Genomic DNA, 9,449 nt, shown 5'->3' with positions numbered 1-9,449 from the left:
AAAGGGATCAATTGTATCAAAACATGAAAGGCTCTGTTTGTGTTTCAGTTCACAGTGCAGACCCAAAAAGCCTGTGTTTTTGTAAGAGAGAAAACATTTTAGTACAACTTACTGATTTAATAGCTAAGGGGGAAATCGTCTCTTAGAACCAGGGAAAAGTAACATAAAATGCTTACATAAAATAATTATGCAACCAAGGAAAGAGAGGGGGGAAAGGGAAACCTAGTACAGAAAAACAGTATCACAGTATCACTGAGGTTGGAAGAGACCTCAAAGATCATAGAGTCCAACCTGTCACCACAGACCTCATGACTAGACCATGGCACCAAGTAGCCACGTCCAATCCCCTCTTGAATACCTCCAGGGATGGTGACTCCACCACCTCCCTGGGCAGCACATTCCAATGGCTAACAACTCTCTCAGTGGAGAACTTTCTCCTCACCTCCAGCCTAAACCTTCCCTGGCACAGATTGAGACTGTGTCCTCTTGTTCTGGTGCTGGTTGCCTGGGAGAAGAGACCAACCCCTTCCTGGCTACAGCCTCCCTTCAGGTAGTTGTAGAGGGCAATGAGGTCACCCCTGAGCCTCCTCTTCTCCAGGCTAAGCAACCCCAGCTCCCTCAGCCTCTCCTCACAGGGCTGTGCTCAAGGCCTCTCCCCAGCCTTGTTGCCCTTCTCTGGACACCTTCAAGTGTCTCAATGCCCTTCCTAAACTGTACAAAAGTACAAAAGGTGACAAAAGCAGCTGAGGTAATGAGAGGGGTAGTAGAAGCAGGTCAGAGACATTTCTAAGCAAAGCACTTCTTTACACAGTGTTGCATGGTAAGAGCGGAGAGGTGGACCAATAATATTCAGCTAAGATCTGCATTCAATTCTTTATCTGATGCAACAGAAAGTGACTGTTCCTTTTACTTGAGCAATAGCACAAAACCCTTGAAGTTGTTCTGAGAATTCATTTGCATGTAGAGAACTGGTTTGAGACTCAAGTCCTCATAAATGCTGGGACTTGGACCTCTGCAATCCACACAAGTGCTTCTTCTAATCATAGAATCACAGAATCAACCAGGCTGGAAAAGACCTCAGAGATCATCAAGTCCAGCTTATTACCTCATACCTAACACCTCATGGCTAACTAAACCATGGCTTCTAGCACTGGAAGTTGGTCTTTATTAGCACTGTATTCAGTGTTCAGTATCACTAAGGTTGGATGAGACCTCAAAGATCATCAAGTCCAACCTGTCACCACAGACCTCATGACTAGAGTAGGGAGGACACTACTGCCCGCTGCAGGCTTGAACTCACAACCTTCCCATTAAGGGTCTGATGCACTACCAACTGAGCCACAGCTGTCACATTTAACAACCACAGCTGCATTTGTCAGGAACACTTTCACTGCCATGAATAGGGACTATTTATAAAGACAGGACAGTCTAACACAGATAATGTTCCCAGGGACCAGGAAAGACCCTGTGAGGACAGGTGGAGTCTCCTGTGCAGAAGGATCAGAGAAGGGTGTGGAAAAAGGGCCAACAGATGTGTGTTCAAAGTAAAGCAACCCAACTCTTTGGAGGCAATGGCCCCCTCCTCTGCACAGGAGGGATCTTCAGGCAAAAGGAGCACAGATGATTAGATGCTGGTCTCAGCACTGATGAAGATTTACTTTCCTCTGTCACAGACTTGGGTAGTCTCTGATGGCCAGAAAGGAAGACAGTGTTGATGTGTGGGAGGGATGACATTTTAAGAGCAGGTTCTGATGGCAGTTACTCAAAGTCATTCCTGCTTCCCTCCTCCAAAACCTCCTTGCAGCTACTGCACAGCGGCGCCAGCTCCCTTGTTCATCCACATGATGTGTCCCAGTCTACATCTAGGTTCCAGGGACTGAGGAGACACACAAGTTAAATCCTGTGAAGTTTTTTAATTGGTATGAGTAATGGCTGGGGACATGCAATTGCTTTAGCTTAAACAAACCTTTGCAGCAATCCTCATTACTTCCATGGAATACACTACGCCCCAAATTTCAGAAAAGAGGAGGAGGATATGAAGAAGCAATTATGTGTTCCTTCATGCTTTCATGTTGTGCATAGCACACTGATAATCCATGTACTGTATCCACTTTCACCCTCACCTTCTGCAGCAATGGCAAAGATGACTGCACACCTGAAGGATGGCCAAGGGCTCAGGCCCAGCCAGCATGGATTTAGGAAGGACAGGTCCTGCCTCTCCAACCTGATCTCCTTCTATGATCAGGTGACTGCCTGATGGATGTGGGGCAGGCTGTGGATGTGGTCTACCTGGACGTCAGCAAGGCCTTTGACACCATCCCCCACAGGAAACTGCTGGCCAAGCTGTCAGTCCATGGCCTGGATGGGAGCACACTGTGATGGGTTAGGAACTGGCTGGAGGCTGAGCCCAGAGAGTGGTGGTGAATGGTGCCACATCCAGCTGGCGGCCAATCAACAGTGGCATCCCCCAGGGATCAGTGCTGGGCCCCATCCTCTTTAACATCTTTATTCAGGATCTGGATGAAGGCATTGAGTCCATCATCAGTAAATTTACAGATGACACCAAGCTGGGAGCAGATGTTGGTCAGAGGGTAGAAGGGCTCTGCAGAGGGACCTCGACAGACTGGACAGATGGGTGGAGTCCAACAGGATGGCATTCAACAAGTCCAAGTGCCAGGTGCTGCACTTTGGCCACAATAACCCCAGGCAGAGCTACAGGCTGGGGTCAGAGTGGCTGGAGAGCAGCCAGGCAGAGAGGGACCTGGGGGTGCTGATTGACAGCTGCCTAAACATGAGCCAGCAGTGTGCCCAGGCAGCCAGGAGGGCAAATGGCATCCTGGCCTGCATTAGGAATAGTGTGGCCAGCAGGAGCAGGGAAGTCATTGTGCCCCTGTACACTGCATTGGTTAGGCCACACCTTGAGTCCTGTGTCCAGTTCTGGGCCCCTCAGTTTAGGAAGGACATTGAGACACTTGAAGGTGTCCAGAGAAGGGCAACAAGGCTGGGGAGAGGCCTTGAGCACAGCCCTGTGAGGAGAGGCTGAGGGAGCTGGGGTTGCTTAGCCTGGAGAAAAGGAGGCTCAGGGGAGACCTCATTGCTCTCTACAACTACCTGAAAGGTGGCTGTAGCCAGGAAGGGGTTGGCCTCTTCTCCCAGGCAACCAGCACCAGAACAAGAGGACACAGTCTCAAGCTGCATCAGGGGAGGTTTAGGCTGGATGTTAGGAAGAAGTTCTTCATAGAAAGAGAGATTGGCCATTGGAATGTGCTGCCTGGGGAGGTGGTGGAGTCACCATCATTGGAGGTATTTAGGAAGAGACTGGATGGGGTGCTTGGTGAGGATAAAGTTCTTCACTGAGAGAGTTGTTAGCTGTTGGAATGTGCTGCCCAGGGTGGTGGTGGAGTCACCATCCCTGGAGGTGTTCAAGAGGGGATTGGATGTGGCACTTGGTGCCATGGTCTAGTCATGAGGTCTGTGGTGACAGGTTGGACCTGATGATCTTTGAGGTCTCTTCCAACTTTTGTGATACTGTGACGCTGTGATACTGTGATGCTGTTGTCACATTCAGCTATCCTGTCCCTCTCAAGCATACACTCTGGAGCTGAACAGTGATTTTTCTTTTGCTAAGGGGAGAGAGATTTTTTAACTTCACTCTCATTTCATCCACCAAACCACCAAAAAAACCCTGAATAATGATCAGTTTCTGTTCAATTATCCAGCTGATTAATTTTTGTCATTGTGGTCAAACTGCAGTATGAGCTCTAAAATAAAATTTAGGTCTCTTGTTAAACCTCTGGAGTGTTTTTTTAGCTCCAACTTAGTTGCTCTTCCATGTTACTGAATTAAGGATTCATTTCCTTCCTGTGCCTGCCTGACACAGTTAAACATGCTCCCTGATTTTCACAAAAGGAGGAAAAGACTTTTCTCTGCCCACTTCCAAGGCCCAGATGGTGCCAACCCAGCTCCCATTGAACAGTTCCTAAAGTTCACCTCAATCCATGAATAGTTTTGCTGAGTGTCTGAATAGAGCTGGCAGAACCTGGCCCCGAGAGGAAAGCCCCAATCAGTCCAAAGACAAAAACAACCTTGCAGCAACATCACAGGCTGCAGCTCTGAGAGGCACCACCCCAACCTGAGGACAGCCAGAAGCTGCCAAGATTCTGCTAGAGCCTGGGAAATGTTTGCAGATGGTTACTGGAGGATTGCACAGAACTGGAAGGGCAATTCAGTGGTAATAGTCTGCTTGAGCAACTTATTATTATAGAATAGAATAGAATAGAATAGAATAGAATAGAATAGAATAGAATAGAATAGAATAGAATAGAATAGAATAGAATAGAATAGAATAGAATAGAATAGAATAAACCAGGTTGGAAGAGACCTTCAAGATCATCGCGTCCAACCTACCACCCAACACCGCCTAATCAACTAACCCATGGCACCAAGCACCCTGTCAAGTCTCCTCCTGAACACCTCCAGTGACGGCGACATGAGCTAGGGAAATACACCCCAGTTGCCTTTAAGAGTTGTACATTGCAACCTCTGAAGGATAGATCATCTTCAAAATGTAATCCCCACAGCTAGCAACCTGTGTGCTGAGAAATGTACCATTGACAGCAAATTGTATCAGCCTCCTGTGTGCGGTTCTGCATTAGCACATTCCTACTCCTCTACACCAATGAGAGCAATTACTCTACTCAGATAAGCACAGTAAATCAGAAATAAAAGGTCCCCAAGAAAAATGTCTTGGCAGCAATTCCTAATCTGAGGGCACAAAAGGAGTTAAAAAAAAGCACCAATGACTGAGAAATAAACTCACAGGAGAAATGATTCCGGGAGCCCGAGCGGGGCACAGCAAGTTAAACCATAGGCTGTGTTTGTTGTCTGAAATTATTCCAAGCCCAAAGTTATTCCAAGAGAGAAGGATAAATAGCCTTGAACAATCCAAACCAAAAATTAAATGGAAAAGCAACAGTATTATTTAGTTGGATTCCAAGTCCATGTCAGCTTGAAGGAATTAACCACTCACCCTGGTTTATACTCTCTAGTTGTCTCTAAGTATGTAGGCTACAGAGGAAAGCACTGGAGTGGTGCAGGGGGGTGGTGGTGGTGGTGCAGGGAATCACAGGCAGGGCACTAAAATCTAGTTTATTATTCAGTTTATATACTGTGTATGTTACTGTTTATGTTTTAGACCTTATTGCTCTCTACAGCTACCTGAAGGGAGGTTGTAGCCAGGTGGGGGTTGGTCTCTTCTCCCAGGCAGCCAGCACCAGAACAAGAGGACACAGTCTCAAGCTGCACCAGGGGAGGTTTAGGCTGGATGTTAGGAAGAAGTTCTTCATAGAAAGAGAGATTGGCCATGGGAATGGGCTGCCTGGGGAGGTGGTGGAGTCACCATCACTGGAGGTATTTAGGAAGAGACTAGGTGGGGTGCTTGGTGCCATGGTTTAGTTGATTAGATGGTGTTGGATGATAGGTTGGACTTGATGATTTCAAAGGTCTTTTCTGACCTGGTTAACCCCTATTCTATTCCATTCCATTCTATTCCATTCCATTCCATTCCATTCCATTCCATTCCATTCCATTCCATTCCATTCCATTCCATTCCATTCCATTCCTACTCTACTCTACTCCTATTTCTGTTCTCTTCTCTTCTCTTCTCTTCTCTTCTCTTCTCTTCTCTTCTCTTCTCTTCTCTTCTCTTCTCTTCTCTTCTCTTCTCTTCTCTTCTCTTCTCTTCTCTTCTCTTCTCTTCTCTTCTCTTCTCTTCTCTTCTCTTCTCTTCTCTCTTCCCTTCCCTTCCCTTCCCTTCCCTTCCCTTCCCTTCCCTTCCCTTCCCATTCCATTCCATTCCATTCCATTCCATTCCATTCCATTCCATTCCATTCCATTCCATTCCATTCTATTCTATATAGAGTTGATTTTGCCTCCCCAGTGGATCTGGATAATCCAAACCACTTATTATGTTTCAAGGTATACTTGTAGGAAAGATGTAACCACTTTAATAAAAGCCCAAGGTTAAATGTCTACACTTAAACACAGAGTTTGGTTAGGGTTCACTCTCCTGGCCACTATACTCTGCAGCAGGCTACTTACCAGCCTGACTCTGATGTATGTGGTAGCACTTCTGCAGTTCCACACACAGGTGTCCATGCCAAGGCTTTTAATGATTCCAGAGTACTTAACCATACTCTGGATGTCAGGCCCTTCTAACTGGGTGCTAGGAACTACACACCCACTATGAGGTGTAGAAACAAAACTACATGCACAGCTAAAGAAGGAACAGACAAACCTCTTTCCTCATTCTCCTTAATGAAACCAACCATTAATGAAACCAAGCTAGAGGCCTAGCACTGCTGCTCTGGGGCTGTCCTGGTGCAAGGCACGTTTCAAATTCCATACTGAAAGATTGGATCACTCATATGAAGTTTGACTTGCATATTTTAAATCTCTGCAGTAAATCCTTCATGTGCATTTTAAAGGCTGCTGCTTTTGAAGGGATTTCTATGGCAGCTAGTAAAGTAGCATGCACTAAAGGCCCTTTAAACCAAAGTGCAACTCCCTCTGTACATACAGGATCTTCCATTTTGGGGTTCAGCACGCTTTTCACCTGAAGAGCTTCAAAGGAAGGCAATTCTAGTACCTGTAAGGCATCAATTTTCTTTCATTTTTATGATGTAGAAGCCTCTCTCAGTCATTTTTTTTTGCTTTTTCCTCCCCAGATGAGCTACATCCAGAAATAAACATCCAGGCAATCAGAAATCGCTGATGGATATGGAGATACCTAACTATGGAAAGTGGCAAGGAGCCCTTCCTCTTGTCCAGGCTACCTGAAGAGCTTGATAAGCCTTTTCAAATTATTCTGCAAATCAGCAGGACTTCTGTGCCATTAAATAAATACATACATACATACATAAACAAGCAAACAAACAATCCCAACTTGGTTGAATTCCATGCAGATCTCGTTCAGGATTTCTTGACAGGCTTAGTGGCCATTTCTCAGCTGAGGTGTGTAATAGGGTGGCTACTACTGAAATAGGTGAGCCAGCTACTCCTCCTACAGGTCAACACATTGAGATCTCTGCTGATTAGAAATCATTCAGGTGTGTCAGAAGATTTTTCAGTGCCCCAGGCTGATTACAGGTAGCATAGTGTTTCTGTAGGGAAACTGTCATTTTCTGCTGTCCCATGCTGTAGAGATGAAAATGTGATCTCGATTGTTTGCACTCATTAAAGACCCTCTAGTACATCCCATAAGAGTATGCTCTTTAACCTCAAGGCTTTGGCCAAATTCCAACTCAATTACTGTCTACCTGAAAATTCTCCCATTAAATTAGGATTGATGCATTTGTCTCCTCCCTGAAGGTGGTGAGCAGCAGTGGTTTAAACTGCCTTCTGGCTTCAAACTGGCTCGTTTCAATGCTAGGTTAAGAATGTGCTCACCTGACAGTGGGCTATATACTGTACTTTGTACTTATTAAATGCTTCAATAAGGAAGAAAAATATTAAAGGCAATATTGAAGTGGAAAGCATAGCTCCACATTGTATCCAGAAAACAAACCAGGTAAGACCATGGGCAGTGAGGTGAGGGGTTTGGAGCACAGGCCCCATGAGGAGAGGCTAAGGGAGAAGGGGTTGCTTAGCCTGGAGAAGAGGAGGCTCAGGGGAGACCTTCTTGCTGTCTACAACTCCCTGAAGGGAGGTTGTAGCCAGGAGGGAGTTGGTTACTTCTCCCAGGCAACCAGCACCAGAACAAGAGGACACAGTCTCAAGATGTGGCAGGGGAGGTTTAGGCTGGATGTTAGGAAGGAATTCTTCATAGAAAGAGAGATTGGGCATTGGAATGTGCTGCCCAGAGAGGTGGTGGAGTCACCATCCCTGGAGGTATTCAGGAAGAGCCTGGATGAGGCACTTGGTGCCATGGTTGAGTTGATCAGATGGTGTTGGGTAATAGGTTGGACCTGATGATCTCAAAGGTCTTTTCCAAACTGGTTAATTCTCTATTCTGTATTATATAACTTGCTGAGAAACCCACTGGCAAATCGAGCAGGTGGATGCAAGTGAAGGCTGGAGATCTATTTGCAGACCACAATGACATAGTAACATTTTTTTACACATCCTCCTTGCACATAAATTGCAACCTTTCCACTTTTTGTACAAGGCAGAAGTGTTTCTCACCCGGTGCTGGCATGGACTGTGAATTTGCTGAATCCGTTTGCAGCTTTTGTTCTTCTGATTGCAGCATTTACTGGGGATGCTTAATTTGGATTGCCCAGAATGACAATGAACAGTTTAAGTGTATTCTGCATGTCAGGCCACTGGTGTAGTAGTTCTTATGCCACACATGGACCTTTGGAGAAAGCTTTCAGTGAGATATTATGGATAATTAGAGAGGGTAGGAGATGCACCAAGGGAAGAACAATTTCTTGAAATGTTTCTGGCAGTGAAATGGAAAAGCCAAGAAGACAGTGAAGGAGAAAATCTGCATACAAGATGTGTGGTTGCTTGGGTACCAGCATCCTGAGATCTTTACAGATTGTCTAAACAGAACAGAATTAACCAGGTTGGAAAAGACTTTTGAGGTCATTGAGTCCAACCTATCACCCAACACCATCTAATCAACTAACCCATGGCACCAAGTGCCTCATCCAATCTCTTCCTAAACACCTCCAGGGATGGTGACTCCACCACCTCCCTGGGCAGCACATTCCAATGGCCAATCTTTCTTTCTGTGAAGAACTTCTTCCTAACATCCAGACTAAACCTCCCCTGGCACAGCTTGAGACTGTGTCCTCTTGTTCTGGTGCTGGTTGCCTGGGAGAAGAGACCAACCCCCTCCTGGCCTCAAGATCCCTTCAGGTAGATAGCAAGAATGTCTCCTCTGAGCCTCCTCCAGGCTAAGCAACCCCAGCTCCCTCAGCCTCTCCTCACAGGGCTGTGCTCCAGACCCCTCCCCAGCTTTGTTGCCCTTCTCTGGACACCTTCCAGCAACTCAACATCTTTCCTAAACTGAGGAGCCCAGAACAGGACTCAAGGTGTGGCCTAAGCAGTGCTGAGTACAGGGCAGAATGACCTCCCTGCTCCTGCTGGCCACACTATTCCTGATCCAGGCCAGGATGCCATTGGCCTTCTTGGCCACCTGGGCACACTGCTGGCTCATATTCAGCCTCCTATCAACCAGCACCCCCAGGTCTCTTTCTGCCTGGCTGCTCTCCAGCCACTCTGAGCCCAGCCTGTAGCACTGCATGGGGTTGTTGTGGCCAATGTGCAGAACCCTGTACTTAGATGTGTTCAATCTCCTGCCCTTGGACTCTGCCCAAGTGACTCTTGCTGATAATGATAAAACACTCCTGCACAGCTCAGGCATTCAGCATGTATTAGGCATGTTGAAGAAAAACATTTTTCTGAATATGATACCACACACAGCAACTTCAGTAATGCTTCAG

Source organism: Melanerpes formicivorus, unplaced genomic scaffold (genome assembly GCF_026170545.1).
Source record: "Melanerpes formicivorus ecotype bairdi unplaced genomic scaffold, bMelFor1.0.p_v2 SCAF_84, whole genome shotgun sequence".
In the NCBI taxonomy this organism is placed as follows: Eukaryota; Metazoa; Chordata; class Aves; order Piciformes; family Picidae; genus Melanerpes; species Melanerpes formicivorus.
The sequence above is the reverse complement of the archived record's forward strand: the minus strand, read 5'-3'. Positions refer to the sequence as shown.